The 17,870-nt window shown below is 43.9% G+C and overlaps 1 protein-coding gene across 3 annotated transcripts in view; it reads right to left on the bottom strand.

Annotated features, from left to right (window-relative positions):
* ZNF593OS (ZNF593 opposite strand) overlaps positions 1 to 16,633 on the bottom strand; it is a 35,082-nt gene extending 18,449 nt beyond the window's left edge. For 2 of the 3 annotated variants that reach the window (XM_063954751.1, XM_063954752.1), the window contains exon 1: positions 16,471 to 16,633. The gene's annotated coding sequence lies outside the window, so the exon portion shown is untranslated. Of the gene's footprint in view, positions 1 to 9,879; positions 9,992 to 16,470 lie in introns of all 3 variants that reach the window. The other variant, XM_063954750.1, reaches the window with a different exon arrangement.
* Positions 16,634 to 17,870: the final 1,237 nt, after the last annotated feature.

The following is a 17,870-nucleotide window of genomic DNA, read 5'->3' as shown; positions in this document are numbered from 1 at the left end:
GGGGAGCAGTCACACATCTGCTGCGCGGCCTACCCGTCCTGATTCAGTTGGACAACATAACAGCGGTGGCGCACATAAACCGCCAAGGCGGAACAAGGAGCAGAGCGGCGATGGCGGAGGCCACAAAGATTCTTCGCTGGGCGGAAAAACATGCAAGCGCTCTGTCAGCGGTCTTCATTCCAGGCATGGACAACTGGGAAGCAGACCTTCTCAGCAGACACAATCTCCATCCAGGAGAGTGGGGTCTTCATCAAGAGGTCTTTGCAGAAGTGACAGGTCATTGGGGAATTCCTCAAATAGACATGATGGCGTCTTGCCTCAACAAGAAGCTTCAGACGTATTGTTCCAGGTCGAGGGACCCTCAGGCAGTAGCTGTGGACGCTCTAGTGACACCGTGGGTGTTTCAGTCGGTCTATGTGTTCCCTCCACTTCCTCTCATCCCAAAGGTGATAAGGATCATAAGAAGAACAAGGGTTCAGGCGATACTTGTTGTTCAAGATTGGCCACGGAGCGCCTGGTATCCGGATCTTCAGGAATTACTCATAGGAGATCCCTGGCCTCTTCCTCTAAGAGAGTATCTATTACAGCAGGGGCTGTGCGTGTTCCAAGACTTACCGCGGTTGCGTTTGACGGCATGGTGGTTGAACGCCAAATCCTAGCTCGAAAGGGTATTCCCGGAGAGGTCATCCCACTCTACTGAAAGCTAGAAAGGAGGTAACGGCGAAGCATTACCACCGTATTTGGAGAAAATATGTGTCTTGGTGCGAATCCAAGAAGGCGCCTACGGAAGAATTTCAGCTGGGTCGTTTTCTCCATTTTTTGCAAGCTGGTGTGGATGCGGGCCTTAAGTTAGGCTCCCTTAAAGTGCAGATCTCGGCCTTATCTATTTTCTTTCAAAAGGAATTGGCCTAGCTTCCAGAAGTACAGACGTTCGTGAAGGGCGTGCTGCACATCCAGCCTCCATCTGTGCCCCCAGTGGCACCATGAGACCTTAACGTGGTGTTACAGTTCCTTACATTGCATTGGTTTGAACCTTTACAAAAGGTTGAGTTGAAATTTCTCACTTGGAAAGTGGTCATGCTATTGGCCTTGGCGTCCGCAAGGCGGGTGTCAGAGTTGGCGGCTTTGTCTCACAAAAGCCCCTACTTGGTTTTCCATGTAGATAGAGCGGAGTTGAGGACTCGTCAACAATTTCTCCCAAAGGTGGTTTCTTCGTTTCACATGAACCAACCTATTGTGGTACCTGTGGCTACTGAAGCCTTGGCTGAGTCAAAGTCTCTCGATGTGGTCAGGGCTTTGAAAATGTATGTAGCCAGAACGGCTCGTATTAGGAAAACAGAGGCGCTGTTTGTCCTGTATGCTTCCAACAAGGTTGGAGCTCCTGCTTCTAAGCAGACTATTGCACGCTGGATCTGTAATACGATTCAGTTTGCTCATACTACGGCTGGATTGCCGTTACCGAAATCAGTGAAGGCCCATTCCACTAGGAGGGTGGGCTCGTCTTGGGCAGCTGCCCGGGGTGTCTCGGCGTTACAACTTTGTCGAGCAGCTACTTGGTCGGGTCCAAACACTTTTGCAAAATTCTAGCCCCTAGCTGATGAGGACCTCATGTTTGCTCAATCGGTGCTGCAGAGTCATCCGCACTCTCCCGCCCGGTCTGGAGCTTTGGTATAAACCCCATGGTCCTTTTGGAGTCCCCAGCATCCTCTAGGACGTAGGAGAAAATAGGATTTTAATACCTACCGGTAAATCCTTTTCTCTTACACACAATGGCCCTCATTCCGAGTTGTTCGCTCGCTAGCTGCTTTTAGCAGCCGTGCAAATGCTAAGCCGCCACCCTCTGGGAGTGTATCTTAGCAGAAGTGCGAACGAAAGGATCGCAGCGCTGCTGGAAAAAAAATTGTGTAGTTTCTGAGCAGCTCCAGACCTACCTTGCGATCACTTCAGACTATTTAGTTCCTGTTTTGACGTCACGAACACGCCCTGCGTTCGGCCAGCCACGCCTGCGTTTCCCCAGGCACGCCTGCATTTGTATCTGTCACACCTGCGTTTTTACACACACTCCCCGAAAACGGTCAGTTACCTCCCAGAAACACCCACTTCCTGTCAATCACTCTGCGGCCAGCAGTGCGAGTGAAAAGCGTAGCTAGATCTTGTGTAAAACTGCATCGGCTTTTGTGAAAGTACGTGGCGCGTGCGCATTGCGCCGCATACGCAGAAGTGCCAAGCGCTGCACAGCGAACAACAGCAGCTAGCGATCAACTCGAAATGACCACCAATGACTCCAGTATAGTGCCAGATACACATGTCTCCAGTATAGTGGCAGATACACATAATGTCTACAGTAGTGCAGTGCCAGATAGACATGACATACCCTGCAGCAGTGCCAGCTACACATGACATGCCCCCCAGCAGTGCCAGCTACACATGACATGCCCCGCAGCAGTGCCAGCTACACATGACATGCAGCTACACATGACATGCCCCTCAGCAATGCCAGCTACACATCACATGCCCCGCAGCAGTGCCAGCTACACATGACATGACCCGCAGCAGTGCCAGGTACACATGACATGCCCTGCAGCAGTGCCAGGTACACATGATATGCCCACCAGCAGTGCTAGCTACACCTGATATGCCCCCAAGCAGTGCCAGCTATACATGATATGCCCCGTAGCAGGCCCGGTACACATGCCCCACAGTGCCAGATATGTCCCCAGTGTCAGATACACATGCCCCAGTGTCAGATATGCCCCCCAGTGCCAGATATTCCCACAGTGCCAGATACACATGCCCCACAGTGCCAGATACACATGCCCCACAGTGCCAGATACACATGCCCACAGTGCTAGATATGCCCCCAGTGCCAGATACACATGCCCCACAGCGCCAGATATGCCCCCAGTGCCAGATACACTTGCCCCACAGTGCCAGATATGCCCCCAAAGCCAGATACACCTGCCCCACAGTGCCAGATATGTCCCCAGTGCCAGATACACATGCCCCACAGTGCCAGATACACATGCCCCACAGTGTCAGATATTCCCCCCAGTGCCAGATATGCAGATATGCCCCCAGTGCCAGATACACATGCCCCACAGTGCCAGATATACCCCCCAGTGCCAGATACACATGCCCCACAGTGCCAGATATGCCCCCAGTGCCAGATACACATGCCCCACAGTGCCAGATATGCCCCCAGACCCAGATACACATGTCCCCACACAGTGCCCCCCCCCCCCCCCAAGTGCTGCTCACTGCGCTGCTGCTGCCGATGGTCTTCTTGGGCGGGGAGGCAGCTGCTCCTGCTGTGTGTGAGGACGGGGAGGAGAGCACAGCGTTCTCCTTTCCCTCAGTTTCCAGTGGGTGAGCGCACTCAACTAAACCACCTCAGTGCGCGCTGTGCGGTGCCAGCGTCTGACGCTGCACAGCGCGCACTGAGTAGTTTTGCATAGTACCGCCCACAGCACAGAGTCAGCCAGTGACTGCTGGCTGGGAGTGGGACTCGGAGGCGGACCAGGGACGGATGCTGCTGGAGCCACACACAGACACAGGACCAGGCTCCAATATGGCGGTGCCAGCGTGCGGCGCCCATTAAGGGTGGCGCTCTGCTCGTCCGCTCTATTAGAACACGCCTGGAGCCGGCCCTGATTTTAAATCAGAATGACCCAAGGTAATCCCTTTAAAGCTGTCAGACTATAGCAAGCGGTTCCAACGCAATTGCAAACAATAATGGGGACATAGGACATCCCTGCTGAGTGCCTTGATAAATCTGGAAAGGAGAAGAAAGATAGCCATTGCTGGACACCTGGGTAAGGGGGGAGGAGTAAAGAGATTTCAGCAAAGAGATAAAATTCCCCGGGAATCCAAACCTCGTAATAGTGTGAAAAAAATTATCCCAGGTAACTAGGTCAAACACCTTCTCTGCGTCCATAGAAATAATAGCCTGATGGGAAGGGTTCGCAGAGAAGGCGGCTGACTGTAGCACCGCGATCACCTTACGTATGTTAACAGTGGAGTGTCTACCCCAGATAAAACCGATTTGGTAGGGAGCAATAACAGAAGGCAAAATCAATTTCAGTCGTTCAGCCATAACTTTCATTTATAGTTTATAATCAACATCTAATAAAGATATTGGGCGATATGAGGACGGTATTTCAGGGTCACGTCCTGGTTTAGGAAGTACCTTGATTATCGCAGAATTAAAATGAAGGGGGACAACATAATCAGAGAGGATAGTATTAAAAAAAGCAGTGAGAGGGGCAGTGATTTTACTGTTTAGCATTTTGAAAAACTCCCCAGAATACCCATCAGGGCCAGGTGCTTTCATTGGTTTCAGGTGTTTTATGGCAGCTTCCACCTCTTCAACTTTAATAGGGGCTATTAGCATATCAGCATGGGCAGAAGAAATCAGAGTATCTGCATTATTCCAAAAGGCTGATTTTTGGGTCAGATCGATAGTGGGGTGAGAATAAAGGTCTTCATAAAAATCCCTGAAAAGGTTAACTATATCTTGACGTTTATGTTTTATATTACCAGAAGGAAGGATTTCGAAGAGTCAAACTGGAAGCTGGAGCAGTGTGATTGCATAATAAATTAGAAAGTAACTTGCCTGTTTTATTTCCATGTTTATAGTAATGGCAATGTTTACGAAAGGTATGCCTGGAGGCTAATTGATCCATAACCCCCTCAAAATAAACCTGGTCTTTCAAATATACTGAGCGAGTAGAAGGGGAGGGCCGGGTCTTATACACTTGAAACGAGGATGTGAGCTTAGTTTGTGCTTGGATATAGAGACTTTCACAATCCTTCCTATGTTGAGCCGTATAGGCCATAATTTCCCCACGAAGAACAGACTTCACGACTTGCCAAAACAGGGCAGGTCTTGGATATGAACAGCATTACTATGAGCATAATCCAGCCATTTTCCTTCAAGCATGTTCCTGAATTTTACAGAGTTGGCTAAGAAGGATGAAAACTACCAAGGCTTATAGGATCCACTATCAACAACTGGAGTGATTGTAAACCATACAAGTGCGTGGTCGGATAAGCTAATAGGCTCAATATTGGAGGCGTCAACCCTAGAAACAAGTGTATCAGACAGCAAGATATAATCAATACGTGGGTGAAAAGACCTCCACACATCAATGAGGCATAAATCAGAGGCCATTTCGGGAATGCCTAAAACAGGAGGTTTACAAAGCATAATGGGAGGGTGCTGGCGATCCATAAAATCCGTGGCTACCAATAAAGAAGAATCACGAAATACAGTCAGGGGGATATCCAATTATCCCCGTTAAAACATCGGAAAAAAAAAAAAATTCTCCCGAAAACACACAGGTTCAGAGAAACCTGTGTGTTTTCGGGTGAAACAGCCCCGTTTTCGGACGAAAACGGGGCTGTTTCCGGGAATTCTGCTTTGCCTGCTGGAGGCAGGTGAAACAAAATCCCCGATAAGCCGGCGCGTGCCGCGGCTTATCGGGGCTAATTAGATAGCCTCCGGTGGGACAATTAGCCCCGGGGAAAAAACGGGGCTAATTGGATATCCCCCTAAGTTTGGCTAGAATGGTTTGAAAAAATTTCTTTGAGTATACATTAGGTGCGTAAATATTACATATTACAAACCTATCTGTCTGTATAGACACTTCTGAAATTACATATCGGCCCATAGGGTTGGCTATAGTGGTATGAAGTATAGGGGCTAGTTGTCTCTTAATCAAAATAACCACCCCACGCTTTTTAGAAGTAAAGGCAGCAAAGGAAAGTATAGAATAACCCATAGTGTTAAGCTTTACGATTTTTGGGGAGAAGAGGTGAGTTTCCTGCAGAAACACTACATCCACACCCAGTTTCCTCACATAGGAAAGGATTCTCATGCGTTTAATGGGGGAGTTTATCCCTCCCACATTCCACGAACAGATCTTTAGGGGGGCCATATCAATGCATTAACCAAAATAGAGAGCTGGCTTTTAAAGTAAAACAGGGACATAATGAAAAAAAAAACAGCAGAATTAATCCATAAGAAAAATAGAAAATTGTGCAGTTTGATACCATACTTGGAAAAGCAATGAGAAGATGAACCAACGCAATAGGACATATCAGTACTTTTGCTTGAAGGGAGAGGAAGGGTAAAATAAAGACAAACTTGAAGCAAGACATAGAAAAATAAAAACAAACAAAACACAGAAATAATCAATGCAGAGAATTAATTTCCCTGCAGCCAACAGGCAGACAGCAGACTTCTGGGAAAATACACTTAAGAGTCCTCAGGCGGTACACAAAGACACCACGCAAGGAATCCGAGCAAACAGAGATTGGATAGGGAGAAGGGAGAGGGGAGGAGGTGTGGGCTACAAGGAGCCGGAGCAGGAAAAAAAATAGAAATCCCACTCTTCAAACCACTTCAATACAAACAAGTACATTATGGAAAAAGTTGTAAGGTGAAGCTACATACTACCAATAGTAGGACCAGCACCAAAACAACTTTTTTTTTGTATATAAGAAAGAGAAAAGAAATTCAATAATTTAAATAACAATAGTAGATAATAATAACCAGGGGTACCCCTGCAACAGAGGGTACACAACAAAAAAAGAAAACCACACAAAAATGCCACTCAAGTATTATAATACATTCATATGATATCAATACTGTACAAATCAAAGTGGCAGAAGATAAGCAAACTGTATATGGGAAAAGAAAATCCAAGAAGGAGAAACTTGTCGAAAAATGCAAAGGGCAAAACGTCTGTTATTTTTAAACAGTTCTGAGCAAAGACCAGAAAAAGCTATCCGGGCATGAGTGACTTCGGTCGAATAATCCTGAAACAGGAACAACTTGTGGCCTTCCCAGGTAAAAGACCGATTGCATCTGGATGCCTGCCAGAGCACCTTGCAGTGAAGGAAATGTAAACATCGGAAAATAGTCACTCTGGGTCTAGAATCTTTACCATTCCTGGGAGGCCCGATGCGGTGTGCTCTCTCGATGACCATATCTGCACAGGAATCACTCACATCCAGTAAATCAGACAAAGATGAGGTAATAAAGTCAGTCAGAGAATCACTTTTAAGTGACTCAGGAAGACCCACTAGTCCAGTGGTTTCCAAACTTTTTTGAATCTTGGCACCCTAGAGTATCAGAATTTTTTTCACGGCACCCCTAGGGCAAAAATTTCTTATTTAGAAAGAAATATTAAATTAAGTAAATTGTGTTTATATGTCATTCTTAGGCTCAGTTGTGTGGTGAGGGACAAGATTTGCTTCTGTTTGTCCCCATATTTTATGACTGACAGCTACTAGCACTAGTTTTTCCTATTAATTGACCATAAATAATTTGAATTGGCCCTGAACCACCAATCCAAGGCACCCCTGCAAGTGTCCCGAGGCACCCCAGGGAGCCACGGCACACAGTTTGGGAACCAATGCACTAGTCTCAGATTGTTCCGACGTGAACAATTTTCCATGTCATCCACTTTACTGAGCACTTGCACATGCTGTTTGTACAAAGAATCATACTTCTGCTTGAGCACAGTTACATCGTGGAAGGTATCACCAAGCCGATTTTCGGTGATTTGGACCCTCTTAGTGAGTTGCACAATGTTATTATTAGCTTCCATTAGTGCCTGCTTGATAGAGTCTGAGTCTGCCTGTTCTTGCATTAGGGGAGCCATAGTCTCTCTTATAGCTTTCACAATGTCTCCATATGCAGCTAAAGCTATAGGCATGCCATCCACAGGCTGAGGGACAGGAGAGGCATGGAGCATTTCTGGGAGGGCTGCAGGGGATCCAGGCTGTGAGGAGACAGCAGCAGGAGTGGCAGGCACAGGAGCCGCAATAGCGGGAGCCACGCCCACCATTTTGGATAGGCATTTTTGTTCCTGGCACTGGTGCTGCTGTCTGGATGGCATGAGAGTGGGGAAATACCTCTCCATACACCGGGGAGGTGTTCCTCTGACCTTTGATATTGCTGGTCCGGCCAAAATCGCCATCAGAGGGGGTTAAAACAGAGTTCCCGCTGCAGCTTGTGAGGAGCTGGGTTAGGCAGCTTCCATCATTGTTGGTGGCATGGCCGGAAGTCTGGGTAAACCTTTTTAAAATTAAAATAACCACTATTTATTGTTGAACATTAGATGCAGTTCATATGCATCAGGTGGTAAAACATACCTGTCCCTGTTAGCGCCCTCAGATGTTGCTTATCCATTTCCCATTTTGGAACCCCCACTAACAGGGGTCTCTACTGAGGTGCAGCTTAGGTATTTGCTAACGCAAGACAAGGTATATATATATATATATATATATATATATATATATATACATACATACACACACATACACGATGTGTGGCTATTACATAATCAGACTGATAATATAATTAAACATAAATTATACTAAGTAAATTTCCATTATATGTCATCACATTCTGCATCCACACACCACTGCATTCTTATTTTCCATTGTTCACAGCTGTGCTGTAGCTCATTATCTGTCAGCTGTCTCAGCAGCTCCATTGTTTTCTTCTTTACATAAGAACAATTAACATGGCTTTGAATTTGGATTTGGTTTGACGTGCTTTCTTCATTCTTGGTGGTGATAGTATTTTCCAGTTCATGGACTGTCATTTTGTCTCAGGCTCTTACTGGAATATCCATGTTCCATCGTTCCATCACACGTAATAACTTTATTTAAAAAATGCAAATCCGCTTGAATTTGTTCCAAATTGCTTCCGGCAGTGAGTAGCCTTGGAACCATCTTAGCACAAACTTTTATCATGTTAAGAGCTTGATGCAAAACAATTTTCACAATTTTTTCCACATTTTTGTTTGTTTTTGATGTGTAAGGCCTGCAGGGACATTCATCGTTTTTGACGTCTTCATTACTGTCAGTATATCTCAAACACAGGAGCACGTGACATACAATCTGCCCCTTAAGCCTAGGTTAGCATGGGGAAAGAGTCTGTGGGTGTTTTGTTCATTTTAACTAAATATTTTAAGTTAAGACGTTACTCTAGTTTTGAACCAAGCATTTATATGATGCAAGGGTAAAACATAACTTCTTTGACTGCTATGAGACAGCAAACTATCTGTGTGCGAGGGGTGAAACTTGCAAAACTATTTTGGGATAGACTTAGGTCAATGGGGGTAATTCAGACCTGATCGCTCGCTAGCATTTTTTGCAGCGCTGTGATCAGGTCAGAACTGCGCATGCATATGCACCGCAATGCGCAGGCGTGTCACATGAGTACAAAGCGGATTGTTGCTGTGTGATGGCTTTTTTACGAAGAGTCCATTCGCACAGCTGATCGCAGGGAGATTGACAGGTAGAAGCCGTTTGTGGATGGCAACTGACCGTTTTCTAGGAGTGGTTGGAAAAACGCAGGTGTGTCCAAGCGTTTGCAGGGCGGGTTTCTGACGTCAATTCCGGTTTCCGGACAGGCTGAAGTGATCGCAGCAGCTGAGTAAGTCCTGGGCAACTCAGAAACTGCACAAAGTTTATTTGTACTGCTCGGCTGCACATGCGATCGCACACTTGCACAGCTAAAACACACTCCCCTGTAGGCGGCGACTATCTGATCGGAGCGCTGCAAAAAACTACTAGCGAGCGATCAGGTCTGAATTACCCCTAATGTTCCCCAACTCCCTTTTAACTTACACAGTAAGGTTTTTTTTTTTTTTAGAAGTACAGTATTGTTATTTAATAGCTACACCTATTAGTATTTATCTAAAGTAAACGACAAATTGCACTACTCCTAAGGGTTATGTGTTAGCTATAGAGGTTGGGTTTAGGTAGGAAATGCTGCCAAGGGTATAAAGTTCCTATATGTATCCTATAGTCAGTTTGTAACACACAATATAAATGCCTACACCAAGCCTGCATTATGCTTACTGTGCACTCTAGGTTTTCTTTTGTTATGTCTGTACAGCTTGTCTATCGCTGTATTTCTTAAATCTTCTGTATTATGTGCATTGTTTTTGATGTCTGTAAAGCGCCTTGAGTCCTGTTGGAGAAAGAGCGCTGTATGAATAAATTTATTATCATTATTATTAAAAATACATGTGAAAATATGCACAATAACTTAAATGCACTCAGTAAATATACATTAAAATTACATGACTAACGATTTAAAAAAAATGCCCAGCAGTATAGGTCATACAGTGATGCTAGCACACTTGTTGGGCACCTTATGTCTGAGTTTTCCTTCTCAGAACATGGCATGCATGTTGACAGTGCTGTGTTTTCTTGGGGTGTATTCTGTGGGATTAGCACTTCCCAGTTTGTGGATCAGTGCTCCGGCATGTGTGCTGTGAAATTCCAGCTGTTTTAGATGGTCCTTGTTGTGTTGGGTATAGTCATATGACAAGGAACCTCTGGCTTCTGTAAAGTTATAGGCAGCCAAATTCTCAAAGTGGTGCACAGTGTGCTTCTGCTGAAGTTCCCGATTGCTGTCCCAGAACAGTTTACAGGAGCAGCTGAATATGTGTGTGAGGCCATACGAGATGGCATTTCAAGGTGGCTTCCAAAGTTTCAGATACGGCTGTCTCGGCCTGAAGGGCTATTTGGCTCTGCACCTAGACTGCAGATTTGGAATAAAAACATTCCTTGGAAGCTCTTCTGTTTGGTGGGGGCGTTCTTTTTGGACCAGAACAGGACGCCATTATGACCTAGGCTACATGTGGAAAAAGCACCTTTCTTCCTGCGGCTGCCCCTAAACAGCGGTATCTATGTTTCTGATCTTTTAATTTTCTACTTCCATGGTGGAGCATCTACTAGAGGTCAGTTGGCCAGGGGCTGCTTCTTCACCAGAAGGGGTTTGACATCAAAGGGCAGATTTGCTGGTGCCATCTGACACCAGTCAGAGGTTGCTCTGGCTCAAAGAGCATTGGGTGGAGTCATCTTCAGACACCTGGGCGCAGAGCATTATTTCCAGAGATTACATCATTGACCTCAGGGGTCCACCACCATGCATTCTTTTGCCACCACTCTTCCCCGGTATGCAGAGAAAATGGTGGCACTGAATCATGCTATCAATTGTTTTTGAAAGGGGTCATTGCTCCAGTACCTTCACTGGAACGGAAGCAGGGGTTTTACTTCAACTTGTTCCTTGTTTGGAAGCCGAATGGCTTATTAAGGATGATTTTTATTTTCGTGCCCTGAACATGAGGATGTGGGTAGATCATTTTTGGATGAAATCTCTTCGATCAGTGATCACCTGTTAATTATTGAATTCAGGTGATTCAATCAGACCATAGGTGTATAAAATTAAGCACCTAGCCATGCAGTCTCCATTGGCAACCTTTTGTGATACTAAATACGTAATTCTGAGAGCCCAGTGACTTCAAGCGTGGTATTGTGATAGGATGCCAGATTTGCAATAAGACGGCTCATGAAGTTACATCCCTGCTGGATATTCCACTGTCAACTGTAAGTGATGTTATTAGAAAGTGGAAGCGTTTAGGAACAACAACAACTCATCCACAAAACACAAGACCACGTAAAATCACAGAGCAGGGTCAACGAATGTTAAGGCGCATATTGCGTAAAAGTTGCCATCGCTCTGCTGATTCCATAGCTGAAGAGTTCCAAACTTCCACTGGCATTAATGTAAGCACAAAAACTGTGGTGGGAGTTTAATGGAATGGGTTTCCATGGCCGAGCAGCTGCATGCAAGCCTCACATCACCAAGTTATATGGAGTGGTCGGATGGAGTGGTGTAAAGCACACTGACACTGGACTGTTCATCAGTGAAAACGTGTTATATGGAGTGATGAATCACACTTCTCTGACAGTCAGATGGATGAGTCTGGGTTTGGCGGATGCTGAGTGAACATTACCTGCCTGACTGCATTATGCCAACTGTGAAGTTTGGTGGAGGAGAGTTAATACTATGGGGCTGTTCTTCAGGGTTTGGGCTAGGCCCCTTATCTCCAGTGAAGGGCATTCTTAATGCTTCAGCATGCCAATACATTTTGGACAATGCTATGCTTCCAACTTTGTGGCAACAGTTTGGGGAAGGCCCTTTTCTATTCCGACATGACTGTTCCCCAGTGCACAAAGCAATAGTGGTTTGATGAGTTTGGTGTCATGAACCTGACTGGCCTGCCCAGAGCCCTGACATCAACCCCAGTGAGCACCTTTGGGATGAACTGGAACGGAGATTGCGAGCCAGGCCTACTTGTCCAACATCAGTGCCTGACCTCATAAATGCTCTACATAATGAATGGGCAAAAAATTCCCACAGAAACACACCAAAATCTTGTGGAAAGCCTTCTAAGAAGATTGGAAGCTGTTATAGCTGCAAAAGGGGGACCAACTCCATATTAAAGTATATGTATTTGAATACAATATATTACATTCCCTGTTGGAGTAATAGTCAGGCATCTGAAAACTTTTATCCATATAGTGCATGTACTGCACATAAGGAAAATTATTGCACACCCCTCCTATTGTTTTGATCCGTTCTGTTTCCCAGTGTGCTCTTGTAAAATGACCATGCATGTTCTGTTTGGGATCAATGATAAATACTGGAAGGTAGTCTACATCTATCCTGTGGTTTTCATCTATGTCATTATATTAAAAATAAAAATAAATTAAATTTGAAATGGAGAGAGCAAGGATGCGCTAATGGTTTTAAATACAATAGAGGTAAAGATCAGTTAGATTTTTAGTTTTTTTATTACCTGAATAGTCCATTTTTTCCCTCATCTCTATCCCCTGGAAACTCTTATCTTTTAGGAATCAATTATATCTAGAGTATAAGAGGCTGATGTATTAAACAGTGAAAAGACTGGAGATGTAACCAGCCCACATTTACTTAGCATTTATCAAGTACATTATGTAAAATGCTATCTCAAAGCTGATTGGTTGCTAGGGACAACTACTCCATTGGTCCACTTCTCCACTCTTTTCACTGCTTGCAACATCAACCCCTAAAGGCCCCCATCCACTAGTCCGATTTGGGCACTTTTCTTCAGATTTCAACGCATCTGACCGAAAAATCTGAAGAAAAGTGTCACATTGGATGGCTCTTCCGATTCTATATGCAGTCCCATGTCAGATATGTCTGAACTACAGATTTTTTGGGCTGCCCCAACTATTTATCTGAATCTGAAGAAATCAGCATCGGAGTGTTTTTTTTACTTCAGATGTATCTGATCAGATTCATCTGAAGTGTCACTTGACTGGCATCTCCCTGGCCACTCCCACCCACCACAGAATGCGGCGGAGGCAGCAGCAGCATCATCAGATCAATCACATGTAGCATGTGTGCATCAGATAGACCTGGCACATGATAGATCGCATCAGATATATCTGAAGTGAATGTAGTGAAAATTAAAGCCAGGGTCCGATCCGATTCATGGGATGCTCCCGGGAGAGTTCAAGAGAAATCTGATGCGATCTGCAGTTCAGACAAGTCTGAGTAGTGGATGGTCACATTTATGGTGCCCATACACTTGTGCGATGCGACATCGTGGGGCATCGCACCGGCAGTTCAGGTGCGATGAAATCAAGCCTGAACTGCCAAAGTGATTACCATGCGATCATGCGATAGATCGCATGGTAATCACGTGATGGGCATGTCACCGCCCAGTGGGAGCGGCCTCTGGCCACTCCCGGCGGGGGCCCATCGCGCATCGCAGTGCGATATATCGCATGTGTTTTTAAAACACATGCGATTGCACTGCAATGCGATAAATATTAAGTGCAGCACATACTATCATGAGACGCGATATTCGAGCAGCGTGCCCACGCATCGCGTCGCATGGTACCTTAAATGTGCATACAATCCTTCGATTTCTCTCACAGATGCGGTTGAAATCGTAGGATTGTATGCCATATCTCACAAGTGTATGAGCTACAAAAGTCGTCCCTCAACTATGCATGTGCTCTTTGTTTTAAGGTAAACATTTAGAGGAAACAGATGAATGTACCTGTGTACCAAATTACTTAATATTGTATGTATATTGGGGGTAATTCTGAGTTGATCGCAGCAGGAATTTTGTTAGCAGTTGGGCAAAACCATGTGCACTGCAGGGGAGGCAGATATAACATGTGCAGAGAGAGTTAGATTTGGGTGGGTTATTTTGTTTCTGTGCAGGGTAAATACTGGCTGCTTTATTTTTACACTGCAATTTAGATTGCAGATTGAACACACCACACCCAAATCTAACTCTCTCTGCACATGTTATATCTGCCTCCCCTGCAGTGCACATGGGCCCTCATTCCGAGTTGTTCGCTCGGTATTTTTCATCGCATCGCAGTGAAAATCCGCTTAGTACGCATGCGCAATGTTCGCACTGCGACTGCGCCAAGTAACTTTACTATGATGAAAGTAATTTTACTCACGGCTTTTTCTTCGCTCCGGCGATCGTAATGTGATTGACAGGAAATGGGTGTTACTGGGCGGAAACACGGCGTTTCAGGGGCGTGTGGCTGAAAACGCTACCGTTTCCGGAAAAAACGCAGGAGTGGCCGGGGAAACGGTGGGAGTGCCTGGGCGAACGCTGGGTGTGTTTGTGACGTCAACCAGGAACGACAAGCACTGAAATGATCGCACAGGCAGAGTAAGTCTGGAGCTACTCTGAAACTGCTAAGTAGTTAGTAATCGCAATATTGCGAATACATCGGTCGCAATTTTAAGAAGCTAAGATTCACTCCCAGTAGGCGGCGGCTTAGCGTGTGTAACTCTGCTAAATTCGCCTTGCGACCGATCAACTCGGAATGAGGGCCATGGTTTTGCTCAACTGCTAACAAAGTTCCTGCTGCGATCAACTCGGAATTACCCCCATTGTTCATATATAATTTAACCAATTTAAGTACTAATGACATCACCACATTAAACATAGGTTCAACAGTAATTCTGGATTGTTATGATCTCAGGTTTAGAGTAACAATTTAGTGGAATGTCTTAGTCCTGTCGTTATTTTACAGAAGAGTGGTGTAGTCGGTGCTATAGCTACTAGCCAGTGCAAACACTTGTCAGGAAACCGGTAGAACTTGAGTCTTGTTCAGAAATCCCCCTCCAGATATTCTCAGGCCTTGAGCATGCATGTTAGTTTGTATTTTTGTTATACTAAAAGTGGTAGTGAATGGATCCCAAAGTATGTTTGTTTCATAGAAAAAGACCCGAGAAGTGAAATTTAATAGTGTCTTGGTTAGATAAACTTGTGTAAATATCATTTTAAAATCAAAGTAAGACAAATTCAATACCAAAACACGATATCACATACATTTAACTCTATCAACACCAGTGCCTGGATAACAAGTAATACATATTTTCTGTGTAGTAAACAAATCTAGTGAAGTGTGTCATTACAATGTGAGTTAAAACACAGAGTGGGTTCTGAAATACTGTACATTTCTTTTGTGAAGTGGAAAATAAACGAACAATGTAGACTTGCAAAGATTGGAATGCATTTGGGATGATAGCGAGGCCAAACTTTGCCATGTCAATTAAAATTGTTACTTTAGAGTAGCGACGGCATTTGGAAAACAGTTGCCTGCCTAATTTATAATACCATGCATACCAATACTGTATATTTGTAAAGCACAAATATATTTATGTATAAACAGCTATAGGTGCCAGTATAGTTCACATTTATGACCACTGGAGCAAGTTTTGCAGATTGTAATAACACTGTGCCTTATTGTACAAAGTTCAAAGTCAATAGTGAACATACAATTCATTGCAATGAACCACAATATTCACTTTTGTTATTATAAGCTTATGATATTTAATTTACAAATACTACTCTAATAATATGGTATACATGTTTATTGTACTCCCATTTTTCTGTCATTGGTGAGATCTCATCCCAAAAAATTGCCATTCTTGTGTTTACAATACACTAGAGTTAAAACTGTCAGTAGAGGCAACACTGGCAGCCCTAAACATCTAAGGCTGGAAATATAACACGATCGGAAAAAATATAATAAAGAATATTCTTGACCATTCAATAATATCACTCCCAAGCACCTCTATATCTGGTAGATCCACTTGGTTAAAAGAAAGCTAGAAACTAGCTTTTTAACTATTAACACAATCACTGTAACACAATTTATAGATCATTCATTGTCTATGTATTATAATGCAAGCAAAATGACGATGATGTAGCATAGTCAATATAGAAAGAAGTGTGAATAAGTCTGTCTGCTAGAGAGTGTTTTGTAAAATAAGGTGAAGCACAGTAGCTGTCCTGGTCATGTGACATGACCTTGCCCTCTAGAGGAGAACCATTATTAATAGTACAGAAAAGAACTCTGTGCTATAATCCTACTGTTAACAGACAAGGCTGATGAGAAGTAAAACTTCGTCAAAGACAGATTTAGAGACTCTGTGTGAGAGATAATGCACACTACTGTGGTATAGAGCATACTGTATATGCTATGGGAATATTTACAGTACAATAAATAGCACATGAACTTTAGAATTGTCAGTGAATTAGTGTGGCAGATGTCAATAGCCAATTACACACTTACCAAATTGATCCAGAGGATGAGTCCACACCACTTGATTGAAGAAATGAAGCAACACTTATTACAATTTATGAAAGCTATGTCTAAATGTATTTCTGTAACTGGAGGATAACTTAGCAGAGTGAGAGCTTTGCTTAGCTGTGCATGTAGGGTTTGTTGTCAGTGTGTTTGCAAGCTCTAGTCAATTTTACTTTCAGCAGCCGTCCAGTCTTGGTATGCAAGGGGAGGAGTATGTATGCATACATGTGTATATATATAAATATATATATATATATATATAGCTCTATCTTTATAGTGTAAGCAAGACAGATGTTCTCACAAGGCCATTATAATAATCGGCTTGTCACATATTGCTACTTAGTGCAAATGTTTGCCACTACCTGTTTGCCTGCAAATTTAATGTTCACAGAAAAAATGTGGCACTAGCCTGTCTATATTTCCTTTTAGTTACAATGATATTATTGTAAATTCACATGTATTCGAGACATTCAATATAATATATAATTACAATAAACTGCACTCTGAATGGTTACTTATTAGGTACACTTGTACAGCTGCTCAATAGTGCAAATATGTAATCAGCCAATCATGTGGCAGAAACTCAATGCATGAAGGCATTGGCCGGGATGTAATGAAGTCCGGCGGCTGTACGGGATGCCGGCCAAGCTCGGAGGTTTTTTTTAAAAGGGGCAATCATGTACAAGGCTAAGCATGCCTTGTACATGATTGCCCTTTTAAAAAAAAGTGAGTTTAGCCGGCATCTCGCACGGCCGCCGAACTCGGACTTTACTATAACCCCATTGTCAAGAAGTTCCCTTATTGTTCAAGCCAAATAACAAAATAGAGTATCCAGTCTTTAGGTCAACATCACTTAGGTCGACATTCATTAGGTCAACATGGTCACTAGGTCGACATGGCAAAGGTTGACACATGAACAGGTCGACATGAGTTTTTAAATATTTTTTCTTCATTTTTTGAACTTTTCCATAGATCCACGTGGACTACAATTGGAAATAGTAACCTGTGCTGAGTGCAGAGAGGCACCTTGCCCAAAGCATGGCGAGCGAAGCGAGGGGACATGGTGCACTAATTCGGGTTCCCGGTTATTTTACGAAGAAAACAACACCAATTTTTTAAACTCCTGTCGACCTTTTTCCATGTTGACCTTTCACATGTTGACTTAATGACTGTCAACCTAGTCACTGTCGACCAATAGTGGTTGACCTAATGACTGTTAACCTAGTTACTGTCGACAAAATGATTCACCCCCCCAAAATAGGGAGTAAATGTAATCAAAGTGATCTTGACCATGGAATGATTGTTTTTGTTGGATGGGGTGGTGCTTGAATATCTCAGGAACGGCTGTTCTCCTAAAACTCATGCTAAACATTCTACAGATTTTA

This window comes from Pseudophryne corroboree, chromosome 2, assembly GCF_028390025.1.
Source record: "Pseudophryne corroboree isolate aPseCor3 chromosome 2, aPseCor3.hap2, whole genome shotgun sequence".
Taxonomy (NCBI): Eukaryota; Metazoa; Chordata; class Amphibia; order Anura; family Myobatrachidae; genus Pseudophryne; species Pseudophryne corroboree.
This window is presented reverse-complemented; position numbering and strand designations above follow the sequence as displayed.